Source organism: Cnephaeus nilssonii (assembly GCF_951640355.1).
Source record: "Cnephaeus nilssonii genome assembly, chromosome: 16".
NCBI lineage: Eukaryota > Metazoa > Chordata > Mammalia > Chiroptera > Vespertilionidae > Cnephaeus > Cnephaeus nilssonii.
The window spans coordinates 45882718-45909411 of NC_137087.1; the positions used below are offsets into that span (position 1 = coordinate 45882718).

General features: G+C 37.8%; 1 protein-coding gene across 5 annotated transcripts in view; it reads left to right on the forward strand.

Moving 5' to 3' along the window:
• CNNM2 (cyclin and CBS domain divalent metal cation transport mediator 2) overlaps nucleotides 1–26694 on the forward strand; it is a 113681-nt gene that overhangs the window by 37898 nt on the left and 49089 nt on the right. The window lies entirely within an intron of this gene.

A 26694-nucleotide genomic window follows, 5' to 3' on the forward strand; every position in this document is an offset into this window, starting at 1 on the left:
GGTGTGGTATAGAAGGAAAAACGTCAACTTTGGCTCTACTCTTTGCTGGCTCTGGGCCTTGTTAAGTTTTACTTTGCCTTTCTGTTCCTCAGTCTTCTCATCTTTAAAATACCTCAGGTCCTGGTGAGGATTAAATTAAATATTATTATTATAAGTAATAAAACACCTGACACACAGTTCTCAGTACATGAGGTTCCTCTCCACCCTGTCTGATCTTGTTTGGAGGATCAGCCATTAAAGGATAAAAAGTTTAAAATGCTTTCAATATTCTTTTTTCCCCTCTTGAAAAGGAACCTCTTAGTCTCAAATTGGGATGGTTTATATTGATTTAATAAAATCACAGATGTTTACTATCATAGGGCTTCTACTTAATAAAATCGCAGATGTTTAATGTAGAAGTTTAATTATTTGCAGGTCTGAGTCAAAAGACAAGTGGCAAATTGTATGTCTCTGTTCCAGAGGTATGAAATCACTTCAGACTATTTTAATAATTAATACTTGCTGTTTCACTCAAAATTGAACTGATTAACATCTCTGATTTCTTCATTGAAGATTACCAGTAGATAATCCCCCATATGTCTGCTTCACTGTTTACTAGTAAAAGCTTGTTTATTCTAAAGTTTTGAGTCAGCTTTTTTATCCTTATCAGTGTTCGGCCTTTATGTTCTCTATCTCCGTGAATCATTTTGGGGAGAGTTAAATTCCATCTGACGCAAATTGTGATTTAAAAAAGAAGTTGCATGGTCTTCCCTTCCCTGAAAACAAGAGCAAAAACATTTTTAGAAGTCACTTATTTACGAAATATAAAACCTGAACTAAAATTTGAGAAGTTGTAGAGTTGCTAGAATGTCTCTAAGCTTCAAGGTCTCTCTGTTGCCTGTGTTCTGTTTCGGGCAAGAGTGACTAGTACTAAGATTTGTTAAGATAAAAGGTAGCCTTTACCACCTGAGGTTCTCCATCTTAACCAGGATTTTACCAGAAAGGCTTATAGGGATGATATTCTTTCTAGTTTGGGAATTTTATGACGGCTGAAATTTGGCTTTGGTTGAGGTACATGGAGTCATATTTTCTTGGGTCCTATTAAGTTCTACTGTCTTTTCAACTTGCAGATTTCATACTCAGTGTCAAAAGTTTGCTTGTGCTCAGCATTGAAATGTGGTTTGTGATTTCTGTATTTGCTCCATTAAATTGGAAAAACCTGGAATGAATGAACTACAGATGTTTTCTGAAAATTTGGAAGGGATTTAGATAATGGTTTGTTGAAAGAGGTATGAGTTTTAAGGTTTAGATTTTTGCCACTCTTCATGCTAATATAGAATAGGGTTTTGTTTAGACAGTGGAGATTTTGTAACTCAACATTATAAATATTCATTGAGTGCTTGGTGTATATATAGGCTGTAGGAAGAATAAATAGATGAAGGACATGGTTCCTCCCTCCAGGAATTTTTCACAGAATTAGGAGGTTAGGAGTAAAGGAAATTAAGATAAAAATTGCTGAGCACAAAGTGATGGGAAGGTTCAAAGGAAGAAGCAATCTTGGGAATGAGGCCGAATGGAGAAGTTTTCAGGAGGAGGTACTTGGTTAAGGAGTCTTCTAGGAGTATCCAGAGCAAAGGCAGTCAGGGAAGCGCCTGGGGGCAGGCAGAGAGCTGTGACATGTTCGTTAAGTCCACTGGGCTCTCCCTCCCTGGTTTAAAACAGTCTATTGAAGTATAATTTACATACCATAAATCCCACCCCTTGTAAATGTATGTCAGCCCAGCTGGTGTGGCTCAGTGGTTGAACATTGACCTACAAACTAGGAGGTCATGATTCTCACATCTGGATTCCGATTCTAGTCAGGGCACGTGCCTGGTTGTGGGTTCCATTCCAAGTAGGGGCTTGCAGGAGGCAGCCAATCAATTATTCTCTCATCATTGATGTTTCTCTCTCTTTCCCTCTCCCTTCCTCTCTGAAATCAATATAAATGAATGAATGTACAAGTCAGTGATTTTTTTGAAGTAAGTTAATAGAGTTGTGTAACTCCCACCCTAATCTAGTTTTAGAACATGTTATCCCCCAAAGTTCCCTCCTGATTTACAGGTAATCCCTGCTTTTGCCTCCAGCCCCAGGCAATCACTGATCTGCTTTCTGTCTCTATAGATTTGCCTCTTACAGAATTTTCATATAAATGGAATCATATAATGTGATAAGTAGTAAGAAATATATATTTGGTCTTCATTTCCGTCTCTGGCACTGAGCTCCTAAAATCCACTGCCTTTCCCAAGTTATAAGAATGATAAAGGTATCTTGATATTTATAACCAACCCCTTTAGCCACACCTGAGTTTATGTTAATGAGTGACTTCTAGAAAACACTTAAGGATGGGGGCTGGTTTAGGGGGACCAGAGGTGTGATTGGAGGGTTGGTACTTTCAGTCCCCGCCCCCCTCACTCTGGGGAGGGAAGAGGGTTGGAGATTGAGTTCCACCTGCCCGTGATTTAATCAATCGTGCTCAGGTGATTAAGTCTCCATAAAAGCCCAAAGGAGGGTTTCGGAGAGCTTCCACGTTGGTGAACCAGAGTGGGTCTGTGTACCGCTCTGCCCAGTCCCAAACCCTACGGGGACAGAAGTTCTTGTTCGGGACCTCACATTGTGCATCTCTTCATCGGCTATTGATTTGTATCCTTCAATATCCTTTGTAATAAGCTGGTAATCTGGTGAGTAAACGGCTTTCCTGAGTTCTGTGAGCTGCTAAGGAAAATTAATGGAACCCAAGGAGGGGGTGGTGGGAACCTCTGATTTACGGTCAGTTGGTCAGAAGCACAGGTACAACAACCTGGACTTGCCGTTGGCTTCTGAAGTGGGGGGCAGTCTTGTGGGACTGAGCCTTTACCCTGTTGAGTATGATGCAGTCTCTGGACAGATAATGTCAGAATTGAGTTGAAGTGCAGGAATACCCAGCAGGTGTCAGAATTGCTTGGTTGTGTGGGGGAACCCACACATTGGAGTTGGGTGCAGAATATTATTTGATACAGTATATAGTCTTTTATGTCTAGCTTTCTTCACTTAGCATATTTTTGAGGCTCCGCCATGTTGACATGGCTGCGTGTGTCAGCAGTTCCTTTTACTGATTAATTGTATTCTCTTGTATGGATAAACCACATTATTTAGTTGCTAGATGATGAATGCTGGTATTGTTTCCAGGTTTGTGGCTTTTGCGCATCACACTTCTCTGGCTGTTTGCATGTCTTTGTGTGGACATGTGTTTTCATTTCTCTTGGATAGATACCTAGGAGTGAAATTGCTGGATCATATAGTAAGTATATGTTTAACTTTGTAAGAAACTACCAAGCTGTTTGCCAAAGTGGTTGTACCATTTTAAAAGCCAGCAGTGTTTGAGGATTCTGGTTTTTCCACATTTTCAACCCTGGGTATTGCCAGTTTTCTGCATTATGACCATGGTCGTGGGAGTGTGGTGATATCTTCTTGTGGTTTTAATTTGCATTTCTAGGGATCCCTTTTAATATCAGAAGTTCTGTCAGCTTTTGAGAGCACGCTTCTCTTGTAATAGTGACAATTGGTACTGTGGTTCACTGAAAACATGTTTTTAAAGCTTTTGAAAAAATTTTTGTATGCAATGAATCCTTACAGTATTTTACTAGAGACTCCTTGTTTGCTTGCTTGTTTTTACTCAGAGACTTGGAAAATTATCCTTTAATGCAAACTGCCTGTGGTCTCCCACCTGCTTTTGTATGCCTTCAGAGTAAATTTTTTTTTCATTTTTAAATGGTTGAAAAGCAAAATGCTATTTTGTGGCATGTGGAAATTATATGAAATTCAAATTTCAGTTTCAAATATTGATTGGAACATAGCCAGGCTTATCCTATTGCATATTATCTATGGCTGCCTTGGTGCTATAATGTTAAAAGTTGAGTAGTGTGGACCGAGTGTATGGACTGTGAAGCCTAAAATATCTGTCATGTTTGCTGACTTCTGTTCTAATTTCTCTTTCACCTGTTGCCTGGTATCAGAAAAGACTTTACACTGACCTGACCTTTTGGTTCAATTCTAGCATGGGTTCTCCAGTTTGTTACTGAAAAACCCAAGTTTATTTAATGAAATTTTAGGGCCTTGCTTACATAAAAATGCTTCAGTTAGCCTTACCAACACTAGTTATTATTTATCTTTAACATCTTTGCCCATTTGATAAATAAAAAATAGCTCATTGGTATAATTTGGAAGGAAGAGACTGAGGTAGGAAAGACTTGTTTGCTCTGAGCTCTTTCCTGGCTAGTGGCTCTAGTTAGAAGGGCATGCTCCCAGAAAACAAAGGGGAAAGGGAATGGAACTTTTGTAGATGAAGGTCTCATGTTAATTATTTGTACTAAGTTCGGAAAGTGATGATGTACAACCAATATTTTTTCATTGAGAAATTGAGAAAAGTTACTCACTATAAAAGTTAAAACAATAGAGAAGTACATAAATTAAGAGTTGTTTCTCCATTACCCACTCCCCTCACCATACTCTTATTGGTCATCACTGTTAAGAATTTGTCTATTTTACTCTTAGAAATTTTTCTGAACAGATACAGACATACCCAATTGGGTTTTTCTGGTTGTTATAAAAATTAAATTATAGTACACACATTGTTCTAAAATTAAAGTGTTTTTTTAAACTTGGCATAGTATTTGGTGGACATTTTCCTATATATATTTGCCTTAAATTATTTAGCAGCTGTGTAGCATTCATTTGTATGATTTTACCATGATTTACTTAACTGTTAATGAATTTTTAGGGCCTTGCTTACATAAAAATGCTTCAGTTAGCCTTACCAACACTGATTATTATTTATCTTTAACATTTTTGCCCATTTGATAAATAAAAAATAACTCATTGGTATAATTTGTACTCTTTAGTGAAACTGATTATTTTATTATATTTTTTAGCATTTGTAATTTTATGAATTCCCTATTTTGCTTATTTTTTGTTTGGGTCATTTGAATCTTCTAATTGACAGAAGGTCTTTATATATTATGGACATTAACTCATAATCTGCAAGTGTTTTCTTACAATTTATTTTTCTTATAATATATTGATGGTGGAATTTTTCCTTACAGAAGTTTTATTTATTTCTGTTCTCAAATCTGCCAATCATTTATTAATAGCTTTTGGGTTTGGAGTTATACTTAAAAAGAGTTTCTAAACTTTAATATTTTTAGCTTAACTATTTCTTAATTTAGTGATTTCTAATTAGAGGTGAATCAGAATAACTTAGGGGAATTTTTCAGTGCATATGCTGTGGTTTCCACTTAAGGTATTCTTACTTGCTAGATCAGATGTGGGGGTTCAGTTCTGTGTTTTGTTTTGAAGGGAGTGGAAGAAGCTCCCCTCATGATTCTGTTGTGAAACCTTGGTTAAAAATCACAGCATGGAAAGCAGACTTCTTTTTTTTCTTTGAGAGATTGATGGGAGTGGTACTAGTTGATCACCATCACCTACATTCACTGAATTCCTGGTCTGGAGAATTAGTAAGGAGGGATTTCATGTACTTGATAAGAAGAAAAACTGTTATATATTGTAGCCTGAAAAATCAAGTTTTTTAAAAATCTTGAGCTAATTGTCTTAAAATAGTATATGGTCTTGTAATAAATGCTAGGCAGTAGTTTAGGATTATAGAGTAATAGAAGCATAGCCAAATAAAATTATGAGAAAACTTAGGCGAATTATAATTGGCCCTTCTGGAATTCGGCCACAGCTTTGGGGATCATAATTACAATGAAGTTAGCAGTTTGAAATATGTTCTCACCTTCGGGGAGAGGAGCGTCTCCTGTGGTAAACCCTTCCAGTGGCACTGTGGGCCACTCTCAGGCTGAAGTGCAATTCTGCTCTCTTCTCTAGAAAGAACCTCCTGGGTCATTTCCGTTGGGAAACCTCGACATTCTTAAGAGGAGAGGAGAGAAATTTGGAAGAGAATGATTAATTAATGTATTTGGTGAATATAAGGTCATTGAGTAGAAATGGAGAGAAAGATCTTGAAGCAATCTGAGTCCCAGATAGACTCAAACGTGCATGCTTTCACATTTGCAAAATCTTTGGAGGGATCATATATTTAAAAAGAAAAGCACAGCAGATAAAAATCTTATGATTAGTGAAAGGAGAATGTAGTAAGGAGTAATGCAGAATGGCAGCCCTTGGCAAATTCCTACTCCTCCTTCATGCTTTAGTCTTCCCCCAGCTTTCAAGTCTGGGTTAGGTGCCCACCTGGTACTGTACTTTGCCTGTGATGCCATGTATTACACTGCTTTATAATTGGTTGGTTGTTTTCAAATCCCCTACACTACAAGCTTCAAGAAGACAGGGACCATTTTTGTGTATTTGGACTCTCATTGTTGGTTGGGTGTATGGTAATTGTTAATGTTTGATGACAATAAATAGGAGTCCCTTTTCCTTTCATCGCACTATTTCTTTGTCTTGGCAATTCTCTGAGATGTTGCTGGTAACCTCATTGTACAACTTGTCTTGGCTATTAAAATGTAAACTTTGCAGGCTGATAATTGTTCAAGTTGAGTATTGGGTACAGGAAGGCCCATTATTCCTTTCCTAATAAATTTTTTTGAAAAAGAAATACATTAACCTCTGAAAGTAATTTTATGAAGAGCTATTCTCATCTGACTGTAGGGCAGAGAGCATCTGATAGCTAATTTGTCAAGCTCTTAATAGTTATTCTCAACTGGGAATAGTTTGTTTCTCAAACTGGAATTCTCTGGTAGTTTGAGAACTCACTCTCAAACTATTGAGGTTCTTATCTGCAAAAGTATTTTATTTTTAATAATCTTTTAAATTTTATGTAAGTACTAGAGGCCCATTGCACGATATTCGTGCAAGAATAGGCCTTCCTTCCCCTGGTTTTGCTCCCGGCCACCCGGGAGCCGCCAAGTCCCCGCTCCCAGCCGCAGCACCGCTCCTGTAGCTCCCTCCCCCTCATAGCAAGCATCCCGCCCCGCTGCTCTGTGCCTGCATATGCAAATTAACCAGCCATCTTTGTTGGGTTAATATGCATACTCACTCCTGATTGGCTGTGGGTGTAGCAGAGGTACGGCCAATTTACATGTTTGTCTATTATTAGGTAATATACCCTGGATCTTCTGGATGATCACATTATCACTGAGCCCTGGGTTCATTTTTGGGTTGATACCAGATTATATTGCCTAATAGTTGTGTGCTAATTAGAAGAGGGCCTAATGGCTATAAAGACACACTGTACAAATGAAGATTTCACAGTTGTTTAAATAGAGGAAAGTGGCAGGAATGTGTGCTGTATGAGTTGGTACCATATTCACATTGTGAATATGGTTTAGTTTTAAGTAGGATGACATTCCCTATCTCACTAAGTTGATACCTTTAATTTGCATATTTGCATGTTTTACATTTAATTTGTAAAAATTTAATATCTGGCTTTATAATTAACAGGGAATATATTTTTTTTTGTAAAAAAGATTCACATTTGAGAAACAGTCTCATTAAATTCACAGGAATCAATCTCTATTAGTGACCTTTGAGGCCTGAGTTACAGGAGATTAGTGAGGGATATCTTTGGACTGGGAGGTTCTGCCCTTTTCAGTTACACTATGTAGCTGTAGAAAGACAGGAACCAAGCCAAAGGGAAATTTGACTTCAGACATTGTTTAAAGGTGTTCTAGAGCCAGGTTCTAGAGCCAAGATAATCAAGTGTGGATTGTCAGAAGTGTTATGGCTTGTAAAGGATCAGGACAAGAAAGGATCGAATAACAGACTCTGAACTCCTGAGCTAGTTCTGTCCAAAGTAACCAGTTGCAATAAATGCTCAGTAGCCACATGTTCCTAGTGGCTACTTACTATATTAGACAGCATATTTCTTCCCATCATCACATGGAGTTGGACTTTGCTGCTCCAGAGGGAGCAACAGTCAAAGCAAGTCACTGAATTGAAAGATCAGAAGGAAAATAGGTGAACAGGAGGAGTGATGTTAACAGAATCCACAGTTCTGTGTCTCAGACGTCCCTTGTTTTTGATGATCTTGACAATTTTAAGGAGTACTGCTCAGGTATTTGGTAGAATGATTTGTCAGGAGTTAAGGGGTTTGGAAGACCACAGAGTAAAGTGCCATTCTCATCACCTCATATCAAGGGTACATACTATCAACAAGATTTAATCACTATTGATGTTAACCTTGATCACTTGGCTGAGGTAGTCAGTCCCTTTGTTTTAAAACGGACTTTGTGCTGTGCTAACGACTCACAAATTTATTTTCCAGCCCAGATTTTCTTGAACTCCAGATTCATATATTTAAATATATATTCAACAGCTCAATTTGGAGCCAACTCAAACATAAGATGGTCAAAACTAGACTCTTGAGTTTTCCTATGCTCTCCAAATCTACACTTGCTGTAGTCTTCTTTTCTCAATTAAGGCACGTCTATTTTTCCAGTTGTCAGGATAAAAATCTTAGTGCTATCCTTTACTCCTTCTCTCTCTTCCTTATGTATAATGTGTCAGGAAATCATACTGACTCTAGCTTCAAAATATTTCCAGAATGTGGCCACTGGACACCATCCTACCTCTGCCATCTGAGCCACCATCATCTCATACTGGATAATGGCATTGGCTCCTAATGGCTCTTCCTGCCGTTTAACTCTTGCCTCCTCAGAATCCATTTTCCACACAGCAGTTAGATTCATCTTTAAAAAACTTGACTGACATTTATAAACATACAGAAAAGTGCCCATGTTATGAGTCTGAATAAATTTTCAGAAACTGATCATACCTGTATAACCAGCACCCAAGCAAGAAATAACACATTACCAGCAACTCGTCATGCTCCCCTCCAGTTACTATTCCCCCAAGGGGACCACTGTCTTGACTTCTAAGAACATAGGTTAGTTTTTCCTGTTTTTGTGTTTATGTAAATGGAATAATACAATATATTTGAGTGTGGCTCCTTTTATGCAACATTATATGTGTCATCCATGATGTTGGTTTCTTCTCAATGCTGTATACTCTTCCACTGTGTTAATATACCACAATTTATCCATTCTGCCATTGATAGACATTCCAATAGTTCCCAGTTTTTGGCTATTATGAATTATTAGAGGCCCGGTACATGAAATTCGTGCACGGGGGTGTGTGTCCCTCAGCTCAGTCTGCACCCTCTCCAATCTGGGACCCCTCGAGGGATGTCCGACTGCCCGTTTAGGCCCGATCCCTGTAAATGGGCAATCGGACATCCCTCTCACAATCCAGGACTGCTGGCTCCCAAGCGCTCGCCTGCCTGCCTGCCTGATTGCCCCTAACCGCTTCTGCCTGCCAGCCTGATCACCCCCTAACCACTCCCCTGCCAGCCTGATCAATGCCTAACTGCTCCCCTGCCAGCCCGGTAACGCCTAACTGCCCTCCCTTGCTGGCCTTGTCGCCCCTAACTGCCCTCCCCTGCCAGCCTGGTCCCCCCCCAACTGCCCTCCCCTGCAGGCCTGGTCCCCCCCAACTGTCCTCCCCTGTAGGCCTGATTGCCCCCAACTGCCCTCCCTTGCAGGCCTGGTCCCTCCCAACTGCCCTCCACTGCTGGCCTGATCGCCCACAACTGCCCTCCCCTGCTGGCCATCTTGTGGTGGCCATCTTGTGTCCACATGGGGGCAGCCATCTTTGACCACATGGGGGTGGCCATCTTGTGTTGGAGTGATGGTCAATTTGCATATTACTCTTTTATTAGATAGGATGCCGCTATGAATGGTCTATTACATGTCTTTTGACAGGTACATGTATGCATTTATGTTGGTTATATACCTAGGAGTCAGAATTCTGTTTGTAGGGTATATATAGGTTCAGACTTAGTAAATATTTATCACTCAGTAAATATTTGTTGAATAAATGAATGTATGCTATAGATAGAGAATGAATGCCAGAGAGGTTAAAAACTTCTGTGGCTGTACATTAGTGGAATAGCCAAGGCTAAACTGGCCAATTTAATAGAAAGCTGAAGAATGGGATGACTTTAGAAAGTGTTATATTAATAGAAACAGAGCAACACTAATGAAAATAACTTCTAATATTATCGTTCCCAACAGCCATAAAGTATGGGAATTCCAGTCTTTTAAGCTATAGCAATGGCTCCAAGTCTCTGTCTCTACAAGTACAAAGTTTTTGCAGGAAAAAAAATTGATGTTAGTGATTTTTAAAAAGTATGTGTAGAAGGTTTAGGAAAATACTCTCTCTAGAACAAGATATTTTTTAACAGTCCAATCCAGAATATAACAAGAGTATCACACAATTATATTTATCATTATTTTCTTTTTAATTACAGTCCATGTTAAGAACAGAAAAAGACCAAATTTTGCTAATATTTTCTAACATGAAAGGAAGAATTTTTTTTCTTTCTGTGACAGTTGGACAAAATTCCTGCTTTGCATAGGAAACCTTGGTAGACCTTGAGAATTCTAAATTACTCTAGATTGTTTTGTCTGGTTTTCTTAAGAATTTGAATAGTTGATTTTTCTTTCTGTCTGAGGCATGTTTTGCCACGCCTCATCCTCATGTTTAACTTAATTAGTAATCATCTTCTGTATCTTAATATTTTGTCTGATACAGCCAAAAGTCTCAAAACAACATTGAGAACTCTCAAAACTGCTTTATCTACCAAGTTCCCCATCATCAGGGCTAGATATAGGAAGTCTCTGTGGTGCCTTGCTTCCAAGTGAATGGCCCCACACAAACCAGAAAATTGGTCTCATTTGAGTTCTCTGATATTCTCTGGGTATGTTCTTGGTTTACATATTACCCTGCACTACGTAAGATTCTTCCTTGGGTTCTTACTGGCTGCTCTTAGTCATATTTCTTCTAGCCATCATCTCCAACATCATGACCAAGTCATGAGCACCCAGAGGTAAGCCTTTTATGACTTATTTTACAATAGAACATGTTTTTGTTTTGTATTTATATTACCAGATCAGGTTATGGGATGAGTAGCTCTTTCAGCTACAATGTAATTAGTTAAGAACAGCTCATCAAGAGACAGTAGTAAAAGCAGGATTGACAGGATTTCCTAGTTCTCTAAACAGAGAACAAATATGCCTTGCCAACAGAAGAGAGACCTCTCAAATGATGATGGTTGGCATGCTCAGACTTTGCTGTATTATCCATCAGTTTGGAGACCCATATTTTTTAATAATCTGTGATGCCATCTCTTTATCTAAACTGTGCTTTACCCCTGGATGCTGTTCAATGCCTGCCTTGGTTCACCTATAGTGTTCTGTGGCTGTTTTGGTTTGTAGGACATGAGCTAGCACTAATGTTCACCGGTCCTGTTTAACTTGGGGGAAATCGTCATGCTGTGCCACTGAATCTCAAAAATTACAAAGATAGTGCATTTGATTTAGATTTGAGTATAGGTGGTGATGGGCATTCTGTGAGACTCTGAAACCAGAACTAGAATCAATTTGGAAATTACAGGAAGTCAATTCCAGCTTAATATAAATAGAACTTTCAGTGAGTAGAGCTGTTTGAAATGTGCTGTACTGTCCCCAAACGTGTAGAATTATATTAGGGATGATTCAGCAGAAACTAGGTAAGTAATTGTAGGGATTTTGTGTGGGAATTGAAGTATGGGTAGGGTGGGCCAGATGATGCACTGGTGGGATTTTTGATTCAGGCGTAAATGTTGAGTGGTTGTATACTAATGCACAGAAAGAAAACAAGCTGAGAAGACTCTTAGTGATGATTGGTTAGTTAGTGAACAAGATGAAATTGCCAAGGGCGGGTGTTCCCAAAAGAGCAGCAGGTCAAATATGGGAGCCCATGTTTAAAAGATGGAAGCAGGAAATGGAAATGCTGAAAGAAAACATTCAGAGGAAGAAAACCATACCGTTTTCCACAGTGGCTATACCATTTTACATTCCCATAGCAGGGTCCAAAGTTTCCAGTTTCCCCGCATCCTCATCAACATTCATTGTTGTGTTTTTTTATAGTCCCTATCCTAATGGGTCTGAGGTAGTATCTCATTGTAGTTTTGATTTGCATTTCCTTAATGACTAGTGATGTTGAGCATCATTTTTCTGTATATCTTTGTAGAAATGTCTATTCAATTTCTTTTGAGTTAATTTTTTTATATGGTTTTAGGTAAGGGTTCAGTTTCATTCTTTTGCATGTGGATATCCAGTTTTCCCAGCCCCATTTGTTTAAAAGACTATTCCTTTCCTCACTGAATGGTCTTGGCACCCCTGTCAAAAATCATTTGGCCATATATGCAAGGATTTACTTCTGGGCCCTCTAGTATATTCCATTTGTCTATATGTCTGCCTATTTGCCACACTGTTTTGATTACTGTAGCTTTATAGTACATTTTGAAATGAGGACGTGTGAGTCTTCCAGTTTTGTTCTTTTTCAAGATTGTTTTGGCTATTTGGAATCCTTTGAGATTCCATATGAATTTTAGGATGGATTTTTCTATTTCTGCAAAAAGTATCATTGGAATTGCATTGAATCTGTAAATCACTTTGGGTAGTATGGACATTTTAACAATATTAAGTCTTCTACTTCATGAATATGGGCTGTGTTTCTATTTACGTCTTCTTTAATTTCTTTCAGCAATGTTTTGTAATTTTCATTGTACAAATCTTTCTCCTCCTTGGTTATTTCCTAAGTATTTTATTCTTTTTTCATAATATCATGATTGGATTTTTTTTGTAATTTGTTTAGATTATTCATTGTATATAGAAATGCAACTGATTTTTGTGTGTTGGCTTTGTATCCTGTTACTTTACTGAATTTATTTGTTCTTACTATTTTTGTGGAATCTTTGGGGGTTTATACATAAAATTGTATCATCTGCAAATGGATAATTCTACTTCTTCCTTTTCAGTTTGGATGCCTGATTCCTTTTTTATAGCATAATTGCTCTAGGTAGAACTTCTAGGACTGTGTTGAAAAGAAGTGCTGAATGTGGGTATCCTTGCTTTGTCCCTAATCTTAGAGGAAATCCTTTGAGTATATTTGCTGTGGGTTTTCACATATGGCTGTTATTATATTATGGTACTTTCCTTATAAAAAATGTTTTTATTGATTTTAGAGAGGAAAGGAGAGAGAGAGAGAGAGGGATAGAAAATCCAGTGATAGAGAATCATTGATCGGCTGCCTCCTGCATGCCCCCCACTGGAGACAGAACCCATAACCTGGGCATGTGCCCTGACCAGGAATCCAACCGTGACTACCTGGTTCATGGGTCGATGCTCAACCACTGAGCCACACCCAGCCAGGTGGTACTTTCTTTCTACTCCTGGTTTGCTAAATGTTCTTATTATGAAAGGGTGTTAATTTTGTCAAATGCTTTTTCTGTATCAGTTGAGATTATCATGTACCCACCCCTTCATTCTGTTGATGTATGGCATGTAACATTGATTGATTTTTATATGTTAACCCATCCTTACATTTCAGATATAAATGCTACTTGGCCATGGTATATAATCCTTTTAATATATTGGTGAATTCTGTCTGTTAGTATTTTTGCATCATGTTCATAAAGGATATTGGTCTGTAGTTTTCTTTTCTTGTAGTGTCCTTAGCTGGCTTTGGTATTAGGGTAACGCTGGCCTCAGAGAATGAGTTAGGAGGTGTTTCCTCATTCAGTTTTTTTGGAAATGTTTGAGAAGGACTGGTGCTAGTACTTTAAATGTTTGGTAGAAATCACCAGTGAAGCCATCAGGTCCAGGGCTTGTCTTTGTCAAGAGATTTCTGATTACTGACTCAATCCCTTATTAGTTATATAGGACTATTCTGATTTTTTTTTTTCTTCATTATTTCGTGTTGGCAGGTTTTACGTTTCTAGGACTTTGTCCATTTCATCTAGGGCATCCAATTTGTTGGTGTACAATTGTTCATAGTACTCTCCTGTAATACCTTTTATTTCTGTAGAATTGGAAGTATTCATTTCTGATTTTAGTAATTTGAGTCTTTCCCTTTTTCTTAGTCTTCTAGCTAAAGGTTTGTCAATTTTGTTGACCTTTTTGAAGACCCAACTCTTGGTTTCATTGATTTTTCTGTTCTTTAATTTATTTATGCTCTAGTCTTTATTATTTCCTTTCTTCTACTAGCTTTGGGAGTAGTTTTTCTTTTTCAGTTCCTTAAATTGTAAAATTGGGATGTTGATTTGAAAATTTTCTTGGTTTTTAATGTAATAAATTTTATAGCTATAAATTTCCCTTAGCATCACTTTCATTGCATCCATAAATTTTAGCATATTGTTTTCATGTTCCTACGTCTCTTAAGTATTTTCTAATTTCTCTTGTGATTACTTTCTTTTATCCATTGTTTAAAAGTGTGTTTAATTTTCACAATTTTGTGAATGTTCCAGTTTTTGTTAATTTCTATTGTGGTCAAAGAAGAAATTTTGTATATCTTTTAAAATTTATTGCAACTCAATTGGTAGCCTAAGGTCAATCCTGGAAAATGTTCCATGTATACTTGAAAGAATGTGTATTCTGTTGTTGAGTAGAGTTTTCTGTATATGTCTGTCTGTCCATTATTTCCTTATTTATTTTCTGTTTGGTTGTTCTCTTCATTATTGTGAGTGGAGTATTGAAATCTCCAACTATTATTGTAGAACTGACTATTTTACCTTTCAATTTTGTTTTTGGTTCATACATTTTGTTGATCTGTCATTAGGTATATAAATGTTTACAGTTCTTATATCTTCTTGCTGTATTTAACCTTTTATTAATACACTAGTGGCCTGGTGCATGGATTCGTGCACATTGAAAATAAATTAATTAGAAGAAAGATTTGTGCAGTAATTATGTTACTGCGAAAAATTACATGTCAAAATAGTATATATAATATAGTATTATAAAACTTAAAATACATGTGTGATTGGTACCAGCAATAGCTTTATATGTATCGTGCATGGGTGAGTCAATGTTTATTTTTATTTTTATTTATTTATTTTAATATATTTTATTGATTTTTTACAGAGAGGAAGAGAGAGGGATAGAAAGTTAGAAACATCGATGAGAGAGAAACATCAATCAGCTGCCTCCTGCACACCCCCCACTGGGGATGTGCCCGCAACCAAGGCACATGCCCTTGACCGGAATCGAACCTGGGACCCTTCAGTCCGCAGGCCAACGCTCTATCCACTGAGCCAAACCGGTTTCGGCTCAATGTTTATTTTTAAATTGCCAGTGCACTGTCTGGGTGGTCAGTTAGACGGTAGGATGGATGGACAGTCAATCACTTAGCCGCCACACACACACACACACACACACACACACACACACTCACTCATTCACTCGCTCTCGCTCTCTAGAGGCCCGGTGCACGAATTTGTGCACAGGTGGGGTCCCTCAGGGTGGCCTACAGGGATTGGGCCCCAGCTTGTGCCCCCAGGTTTGAAGCCCCAGCTCATGCCCCCAGCTTCCCAGCCCTGCAGCCCCGCCTAGCACCCTGCTGTGGCCTGGTGCCACACTTCACCTGCTCCACCATCCTGTCTGCTGGAAGTTAGATCTGGGCCAGGGCCCCTGCCCAGCTCCCTCGGCGCCTGGGATTTGGGCAGTGGCCCACCCCCACCACCACTGCTGGTTGCTGTCTGTGGGGCGATCACCAGGGCAATCACCAGGGCAATTGGGCCCTCGCTCGTACCCGCCTTGGCCTGGTACCACCTGCTCACCTGTTCCACCGTCCCGCTGCAGTCCTGCTCTTGTTGGGGCCCATTGAGGCCAGCAGCACCTCCACTGCCACCTGCTGCCAGAGCCTTGTCGCCGATGCCCGCCATGTTCCGTGCCACCCCCTGGTGGTCAGTGCACGTCATAGCGAGCAGTTGAACTCCCGGTCAAGCTCCCAGTCAAACAATTTGCATATTAGGCTTTTATTATATAGGATAATGTCTTTCTTTCTTGTAATTATTTTAAAATTTAAGTTCTATATTGTCTGATATGAGTATTGCCACCTCTGATCTCTTTTGGTTACTATTTTCATGGAACATCTTTTTCCATTCTTTCACTTTCAACTGTTTTGTGTCTTTGGATCTCAAGTGAGTCTCTTATAGACAGCATATAATATATGTGTTTCTGCATTCTGCTAATTTCTATCTTTTGATTGAAGAGCTTAATCCATTTACATTTAAAGTAGTTATTGATAAGGAGGAACCTAGTTCTGTCATGGTGCTACCTGTTTTCAATATGCCTTACAGCTTTTTTTTGGCCCTTCCTCATTTCCTGCATTACTGTCCTCATTTGTGTTTAGTTGATTTTTTTTTTTTGTAGTGAAATTTTAAAATTCCTTTCTCATTTCTTTTTGTGTTTATTCTATAGCTACTTTCTTTGTGATTACCACAGGGGTTACATTTAACATCCTCAAGTTATAACACTGTAATTTGAATTTATTACAACTTCAATAACATACAAAACTGCTCCTTTACAGCTCTGTCCCTACTACTTTTGGTTGTTATCACAAAATTACATCTTTATACGCTGTGTGCCCCCAAACATAAACTAATAATTCTTTGAAATGCTTTGACTTAAATTATGTGGAAAACAAGATTTGGAATGAGAAACCAAAGTTACAGTAATACTAGCTTTTACACTAATTGTTTTTTCTTTAAATATATTAGTCTCTTAAATCATGTAGGAAGTACAGTTAACTCCATTTTTATAGTAATACTAGCTTTTGTAGTTGTCCATATATTTACTTTTATTGAGATAGTTATTTCTCCATATGGCTTCAAGTTAATGTCTAGTGTCCTTTCATTTTATCAGGATTTTCTTGAACATTTCTTATAAGGTAGGTCTAGTGGTCACAAAGTCCCTAAGCTTTTGTTTATCTGGGAATGTCTTGATTTCACCTTCGCTCTTAAAAGGGCAGTTTGGCCAGATACAGGATTCTTGTTTGATAGTGTTGTGTTTTTTTTTTTTTTCTTTTTCCTTTTAGTACTTTGACTATATCAACCCACTGTTTTATGGTTTCCAAAGTTTCTGAAGAGAAGTCTGCTGATAAATCTTATTGATGATCCCTTTTATGTGATGATTCACTTCTCTCTTGCTGCTTTTAAGATTCTCTTTGTCACCCTAGCTCCGTGGTTGGCAAACTGCGGCTCGCGAGCCACATGCGGCTCTTTGGCCCCTTGAGTGTGGCTCTTTCACAAAATACCATGGCCTGGGCGAGTCTATTTTGAAGAAGTGGCATTAGAAGAAGTTTAAGTTTAAAATATTTGGCTCTCAAAAGAAATTTCAATCGTTGTACTGTTGATATTTGGCTCAGTTGACTAATGAGTTTGCCGACCACTGCTAGCTGGTTTGGCTCAGTAGATAGAGCTACGGCCTGGAGACTGAAATGTCCCGGGTTCGATTCCAGTCAAAGGCACATGCCTGGGTTGCTGGCTCGGTCCCCAGTAGGGAGCGTGCAGGAGGCAGCCGATCAATGATTCTCTCTCATCACTGATGTTTCTCTCTCTCTCTCTTGCTCTCTTTCTCTTTTCCTCTCTGAAATCAATAAAAAAATATTTTTAAAAAAGATTCTCTTGGTCTTTTGAAAGTTGGTTATAATGTGTATTGGTATGAATCTCTTTGAGTTGTTCTTCAAGACTTGAGGTTTGTTTAGCTTCTAGGATGGTTATATTTATCTATTTCATTCAATTTGGTAAGTTTTCAGCCACGATTTCTTCAAATATTCTCTCTTCCTTTCTCTTTCTCTTCTCCTTCAGGGAGTTCCACAATGTATATGTTTGTCTGTTTGATTATGTCCCACAGTTTCCTTAAACATGTAAGTAATATGATGAAAACAATTTGAGAGAGTTTATTTGGCACAAAATCATTTTATAAGGCGAGTTTCAGTGGAAGGCCATTCATTATTAGGATTCATGAGTTAATGGATGGTGGTTATTCATCTTACTATAGTTATAATGCTTTGAAAGTTTACAAAGATCATTGCCGTATGCATGTGACAGGGTGAAAAACAAAAATATAAAATTATTAGCATATAGTAGTATCATCCTTTTCTCTCTCTACTCAGGGAAGTGATATCAGCCCTAGTTAGTGGTGAATGAATCAGAGAGGAGGGTGGATAAAGTAGCGAGATGAACTTTTTATTTTAGGGGGGGAAAGGCTAACAGAGAGGATGAGGCAGATTTGTTGGGGCGGACGTCGGGGAAGAAATCTATGGCGGTTTGCGTGAATGGTGAGACTTCATGGGATGGGATGTTCAAAGAGTATTTCTAGGTAGTAGTGCCCTGAGTTGTGTTACGCTTCCATAACAAGACTCCTGTAAGGAGATGCTAGGTTGTTTTAGTTACTTTAAAAGTCTTTTTGTTTTGTTTGGTGGGCAAGGCGTTGACAGTGTTATTATATCACTGTTCTGAAACTGGCATCAAGATTACCCAGTATTGTCCTAGCTGGTTTGGCTCAGTGGATAGAGTGTTGGCCTGTGGAATTCCGGCCAGGGGCACATGCCCGGGTTGTGGGCTCGGTCCCCAGTGGGGGGGCATGCGGGAGGCAGCTGATCAATGATTCTCTCTAATCATTGATGTTTCTGTCTCTCTCTCCCTCTCCCTTCCTCTCTGAAATCAATAAAGAAATATACTTAAAAAAAAAAAAAGATTACCCAGTATGTTGTGATCATTAGCTTCTTTGTCACTCCAAGCAACCGCATGAAATGTTTTGGGCCAGAATTATCATTATTTTTTTAAAGTTAGAGGACATTGAGGCTCCTGAGAGAATAAGAAGCCCAAGTTCAGAGTTCACTGGCTTCTCTATGAGGCTTCAATGTGAAGGCCTGAACTATGGCAGTAGGTAATTCTGGACCCTATCGTTAGGAGCCCATGCGTGCACCAGTTCACTTAATTGACTTAGAAACAGAAATGATTTAGGCAAAGATAGGACCCTAAAACCCTTATAGTAGTAAGTGATAGTAATGCTTTTGGACTGAAATCTATGAATGTTCACAGCTCCAAATGAAAGTTAAGGGCACACATACAATGAGAGTGCTTTCATTCGACCACAAAGAAATCCTCTAGGTCTGCAGTTCTTTAAAAAGTTCTATTTACATATTTTTTTCTGAGAATTCTATAAAACATATGTACTTTTCCCCTAGGGCAGTGGTCGGCAAACTCATTAGTCAACAGAGCCAAATATCAGCAGTGCCATGATTGAAATTTCTTTGGAGAGCCAAATTTTTTAAACTTAAACTTCTTCTAACGCCACTTCTTCAAAATAGACTCGCCCAGGCCGTGGTATTTTGTGGAAGAGCCACACTCAAGGGGCCAAAGAGCCGCATGTGGCTCTCGAGCCGCAGTTTGCCGACCACGGCCCTAGGGGAATGCACACAATTTGCATACAATTTCAGGGAATGTTTAGGTTCTGTAGCCTACCTAGGACATCCAGTGAATTCAGCTCATTATTTGCTATCCTTACCAAGGTTGCTTGAATGTGTTGCATCATAAAATTCTCCCCATGTTTTTCATCAACTGTTAGCTATCCCTGAAAATGGCATTAGAAAAGTAATGGTTCCATCCATTGTTAGAGACAAGATTCTTCAATCCAGCATCGGAACTATGTGGTAATTTGATCAATGAGACCGTTCTCCAGGAAGTGAGGTTTTAATGATTTTTATGATCAACTTTTTCTCTTTAGTTGCTCTAGAAGTCACCTGTGAATGAGCTCTTTGAAAGGGGATGATTTTATTTATTTTTGGTTAACCCTCACCTGAGGACATTTTTCCATTGATTTTTAGAGAGTGGAAGGGGGCGGGGAGAGAGAAACATTGATGTGAGAGAGACACATCAATTGGTTGCCTCCTACATGAGGGGATTGAACCCGCAACCCAGGTATGTGCCCTTGACCAGAAATCAAACTCGAGACCCTTCGGCAGATGCTTTAACCACTGAGCCATGCCAGCCAAGGCACAAAGGGGATGATTTTTTACGAAGATCCTGGGTATCGGATTTAGAATAAGACATACCCTATAGTGGTAACCCTGGTTGTTAGATTACATTGGGTTTTATAATAAAGGTACTGTTCACTTTGTGTTGTGCAAGTTTTTTCTTGTTCTCTTGGCTTTTTTATGTACTAGACAAGTCTAATTTTAATTCTGAATATTGAGTTTTATTAGGTGAACAGTAATTTTAACAGTCCCCCTTCACTGAGTAAGTTCTGTCTCTATAGATAAGCAAAGTTTCGTTGCTGAAGGCCTGGCAAAATGTCAGGGTGAGCAGGGGAACCTCCCGCTATCTTTTCAGCCATCTTGAACCGTTCCTAAAGAAAGCTACTCGCCATTCAGGGCATAACTTTTGTCTTTTCTAAAAACTTAGCTGTGGTCTTTTTTTTTTTTCATCCTTTTTTTTTTTTTGAGGCTACTTCAGCAAATGAGTTTTATTTTTATTTAGGCTTGCCTTGTATGTTAGGGAAGAAAAAATATTTGCTTTACGTGGGTTCTTAATTGAAGTGAGTCACGACTAACTGCACTAAGAAATGAAGCACTTAAAGATACTTGGGGGTTTTTAAAGTGTCCTCTTTACTCATTTGTTGATCTGTAGGGCTCCTGCTTCATTAAAGATAATTAGTGACTGTATGAACAGCATTATGTAATAACAGTTGTAGCAGCCCATTTCATGTTCATTAAGCTTTTAAGTAAACAGAGCGCAATGCCAGTGAAAGAGGTGAGAATAGAACAAACAAGTCTAATTCCTAATCTAGAACACATCTCACTGACCCTTTATACCAGTTTTTGTAATGTAATCTTTATTATTATTTTTTTTAATCCTCACCCAAGGATATTTTTTTCCATTGCTTTTTAGAGAGAGTGGAAGAGAAGGCGGGAGGGGAAGAGAGAGAAAAATTGATGTGAGAGAGACACGTCGATTGGTTGCCTCCCACACTCACTCCAACTGGGGCTGGGGATCGAACCTGCAACCCAGTTAGGTGCCCTTGACTAGGAATCAAACTCACATCCCTTCTGTGCATGGGCCAACACTCTAACCACTGAGCCCCACCAGCCAGGGCTGTAATGCAATCTTTAGTTTAATTTTGATGCTTTTCTACTCCCTTCCTTCTTTTTGATTTGTGAGATGTGACAGGAAGAGTGTTTGACCTTTCCTTAATATGCGATGCCTTGAATGGTTATTTGAGGGTGTGGAACTTGATTGTTGGAGAGTAAGATGAGATATCTCCAAGAGTGAGACCCTTAAAGATACTTTGGGGTTTTTTAAATGTCCTCTTTACTCATTTGTTAAACTGTAGGACTTCTGCTTCATTAAAGATAATGAGTGAGTGTATGAACAATATAATTTAATAACAGTCATAGCAGCCCCTACAGTTCATGTTCATTAAGCCTTCAAGTAGACAGAGCACAATGCCAGTAAAAGAGGTGAGGATAGAACAAGCCTAATGCCTAATCATGGTGTAGATGTGAGTTCAAGCAATGGTGTGGGTGCTCGATGCATGCATACTTATATTTGCAGAGAAGTTTTCCCTGCATCAAGGAAGCCCCTTAGGGCGTTATATAGTGATGTAGCAAAGGAAATTAGCATGGGCTGGCTAACCACATCAATATGCATAATTGACAAGCTACTCAATACTTTTAAAGATAAGTACTTTCCACTCTTTTCTTTGGCTATCAAGTGTAACTTCATGTAAATATTAACTATAATGTATTATTTTCAGGCTTCTCTTTTGTTACAGAAAAAATAACATGTATATTCTGTTAAACAGAAAATAATGTGTAACCCTTCATGTATATATGCTAAATGAAAGTGAACAAATTTAAGGAAACTGAAAAACACTGCCTTGCCTCTAGGCAGGATGGCCTTTAAAACATTATAAATGGGATGAATAGTATGTAGCCCTTTAAAAAACGGGTGAGATAGGCACCCAGATTGAAAAGGAAGTAAAACTATATTTGCAGATGACATGATCTTGTATAAAGAAAATCCTAAGTAATCCTCTATAATACTTCAGAATTAATGAGTTCACCATATGGCAGGGAGGTTACAAGGGAATCACTCTTATTTTATACTTTTATACTGAACAATCCGACAGTCAAATTAAGAAAACAGTTTTATTTACAACTGAACAAAATATTCAGAAATAAATTTAACAGAATTGTAAAACTTGTAATCTGCAAACTACATAAAACTGTTGAATATCCAGAATATGCAAATCTATAGAGACAGAAAGTAAATTAGTTCTTGCCTAATGGTGGGGGTAAGTGGTTGGGAGAAATGGGAGTGACTGCTGATTGTATGGGTTTCTTTTTGGGGTGATGTAAAAGTTCTGGAATTAGACAGTTGGTGATGGTTGTGCAACTGTGTGAATATACTAACACCTATTGGAGTCTATACTTTAAATGGGTGAAATGCATGGTATGTGAATTATATCTCATAGCAGTTTTTTTAAAAAAAGGGGATAGATGGAGATAAAAACAATTGACATGAAAAGATATGTATAGCTTAACGATATAAAAGTAATTAATATATGTTCCTGCTTAAATTTTTTTTCCAAACAAATTTTGTTTGTATTTTCTCTACCTAAGCTAGCTAGGTTCATATTCTTTTTAGGAACTTTTTGAAAATGGGAAATATTATGGTAATTGATAGAATAAATTTTGTTTAGTTTGTTTTGTATATAAAGAAGCCATAAATTAGCTTTTAGAATTAAAATGTTTTTATTGATCTATAAGAAGAATTTACTTAGTTTTTGAATGGTTTCCAGTATCATTCAGAATTTTCTCTGAAACCCTTGGTAGGTTACCACTAGGAATAATCTCCCAGTTTTCCTCCACAAAAATTTGTAAAATATATATTTTTAAATTACTGTCCTTCGTATAAAGAAAGAATGAGAAACTCAGAAGAGTAAACAAAGGAAAATAAGCATTATAAATCTCATCTCCCACAGATGACTATTTTTAGGATTTTGGTATATTTTCTTCCAGGACATTCTTTTCAAAATAACAGATTCATTGAGATATAATTTATACTGTACAGTTGATCCATTTTTAACCTCCCAGTACTTTCTAATGAACTTTTAAAGTATAATGTATATGCAGAAAACTACACAAAATATGAGTATACAGCTTGATGGGTTTTCCCATCCATGTAAAACCATGCATGTCGAGAAGCAGTCACCAGGAGGGAGTAATGCGCCCATGTCCCATAAAGGTTCGCGTTTCTTCTGCTTTTGTATTTTATGTAAAAGAAAACACACAAGATGTATTTTTTGTTCTGCTTATTTTGCACCACATTAAATTTGTGAGTTGCAATTGTAGAATGTTCCTTTTCATTGCTGAGTAGTACTCCATTTTGTGAGTATAACACAACTTATTCTATTTGTGCTCTCTCCTTGGAGGCGACCAAGTGTTTTGTTTTGCAACCAGTGTTATTAATTCTTGTATATCTGTCCAGAAATGCACAAATAAAATGTGTATTTTCCCCTTTTTACATATGATAGCATGTTATACATGTTGTATGCATATATTTATGTTTTGCTTTTCTCAATATATCTTAGTTTCATATTGGTACATAAAAAACATTCTCATTCTTTTTTTATGGCTGTATTATATTTATTGTATGGATTTAGCATAATTTATTTAACCAGTCTCCTATTAATGGATTAGCCAGTCTCCTATTAATGGATATTTAAGTGTTTCATACATCATTTTATACTTTTGTAAGTTTACCTTGTAAATTCCTACTAGTAAGACTTGCTGAATCAAGGGATATCTGGGTTTGTAAGTTTGATAGATTTGGCCAACTTGTCCTCCAATGCAGTTAAAGTAGTTAACACTTCCACCAGCAATATATGAGAAATTTTGTGTTATAATTTCCTAGGTATCATTGATAACGTTTAAGAATTTATGTGCCTACTTGAGTGATTGAAATCTTGACAGAAGTATGAAGTATATACTTTTTGTCAGCGGAATAAAAGTTACGATTTTTTTTTAATTTTTAAGTTAAGATTTATTTTAAATCATATGCTAAAAATAATGGTTCATTGTAGTTTGGTGGATAAAATATTAGGCATTGTTTAGAAGGAATCTGAAACCTAATAGGCACCATCATAGTCATGCATTAATAACTTGTTACATCTGAAGTGTTGGTCTAAGTTTTGGGTGCAGTAATACAGGAAAAACATGATTGAATTGAGGATGACATGGACTAAAATATAAGTAGTTCCGTTTGGAAATATAAATGACAACGAGTGAGGGTAGAATATGAAAACTAAATTTTATAAAATCATAAGAAATATGAATGTGGCACACTAATGTTTTGATGAACATGTGTTAGAATTTTAGAATTAATGGTTATATGGGACATTTCAAAAGAAGCAGGTGGCCACTTGTGCCAGAGCCAATTCAAGATGGATCAACTGTAGAATACATTTTTATATTCTCAATTGGGAACGGTCATTCGAAGATTACACAAAATCCAGAATTTATGAAGAAAAAGATTGACAACCAATTAACTATGTTAAAAGGCAACCACAGATTAGGATAAATGCAAAACAGATGATAGCACAAAATAATTAATTTTCAAAGAGCTTTTATTTTCATTTTTAAAAAGTTTTTTGTTTTTTTTTAAGAGGGAGAGGGTGAGAGACAGGCGGGGGGCCAGGGGCGGGGGGAGAAGAAAAAAAGGAGGGGAGAGAGAAAACATTGATGTGAAAGTGGAACATTGATCAACTGCCTCCTGCACACCCCCTACCGGGGATTGAGCCCGCTACGGGGGCTGTTCCCTGACCGGGAATTGAACCAACAACCTTTAGGTGTGGGGGACAACGCCCAACCAACTGAGCCACACTGGCCAGGGCGATCTTCAAGTTCTTTATTTATAAAATATGGACAGTATTTTCATAAGGCCCTCTATTCTGTAAAAGAAAACATTTGAGTAAGCTACTAGAGCCCTTTGAAGGGAGGACAGAAGCCCACGAGTGTTTGTTAGCCTTTTTAGGTTTCAGTTTTGTGATATATAAAATGGAATTAATAGTCTCCTCTTGGATAATTGTTATATACAAATACAGTGCCTGGCACACACAGGCCTGCAGTAATTGTGGATTATTACTATTACTGCAGTCATGCGGTGTCTGTTGATGGAATTGTAGGCTTTGTGGACTTAAGTTGTACTCTCAGGGAAGGGAAGTCTCCTAACTTGGTGAGTTAGATAAAGTTTTGCTCTGAAAGGTCATTAGTAGAAGGCAAGCACGGGGTATACTCGGTGAAGTGTGACGGTGGGATGCCAAAAAAATTGGGGTTTACAGTAACAGCCCCCTTATCCAAGCAGAAAACAGAGTCTGACGCAAGCAGTGCTTTCTAAATGGCTCTGAGTGGAACAACCTACCAGGAAAATTTTCCATCTAGAGTATTGTTAATTAACCCAAATGAGACCACACTGCTGGAAAATCCAAGAGCAATGGAAAATAAAAAGGGCGCCGTTGCATTGAATGGGTTAAGACTGTATAATACTTTAATTCAGAAACCAGTTTTGGTGGTTGAAAAAAGTTAAAGTAATTAATGCTGCGGTAAACTGTGTTAGATTAAATTTATTGAGGGGAAATTCAGAATTCTGTATAGAATCTCTGTAATTCTAGATCTGGGGTCTAGATTTTGATCAAGTGTTACTATCCAATCCTGACAAAATTGCCTTAGTACAGTTTGGACCTTGAGAAACTCATAGAGTAAGTAAAAACCATTGTAAGAAATAACATATTTTTTCTGTATAAATTCTGAGGTCTTATTTTTATTGGTCCTTTTATCTTTGCTCCTGCCATTTATCACGTTAACACATGACTTAATAGCTAGAATTTTATACTGGTCAGTTAAATTGAGGCAGTGATCTCATGTCATTTAAATTTCTCTATCTCCTGTATTTCCTATACACTGAAAATTAGATCCAAATTCTTGATTCAACATTTTTTGGCAAGAATACTTTATAGAGGATGAAATATACTTCTGAGTACATCACTCACGTTGCTGGTTGTCCACCATTAATGATGCTAAATTTGATAACTTGGTTAAGGTGGTGACTGCCGATTGTCCCCATTGTAAGTATGTGTTTCCCCTCCCATGTATTTTCACAGTAATCCGTGGAGTGGTACTTTGGCACCTCGTGAATATCCTTGTCGTGATCAACCTTTCCCCTAATGGTTTCAGCAGCCATTAAGGTTCTTTGCCTGAATCAATTTATTTCAAGAGGCATTGCAAAGTGGTATTGGCATTCTTCTGATCTAGGACCAAGGCATTTTCTCTGAGTGTAGACTCACTGGTTGGTGTTTCCTATAGTGGTGTGTGAATCACACCCAAAATATATCTTCTCTAACTCTTCTGAATCTTCTCTGAATTGAGTTTTCTTTTTAAATGGAATAAGCAATATAAAGCATTTTGAAGCAATACTAGGGCTGAATCTTCCTATATTTTTCCTTCGTAATTCTTTTGCCCACTGCTAATTCAGTATTAGTTTTTCTTAAGCAACTTGAAAGATTCTTTCCAGAGAATTCATCATAGTTTCCACAGAAACAACAACTCTTTAGTCTTATCAGTTTCTATAATATTTAAATTACATAATTGCAGCATCAAGTAGCGATATTATGAACAGGTTTGGGAACAAAAATAACCAATTGTTAGTAAACCTTCTACTTCTTCTATGGGAGTATGCAGAGGACCAGAGAGTAGCCTACTAGCCTAAGGCATTTAGTGTGCTGAGGGCCTCAGTCA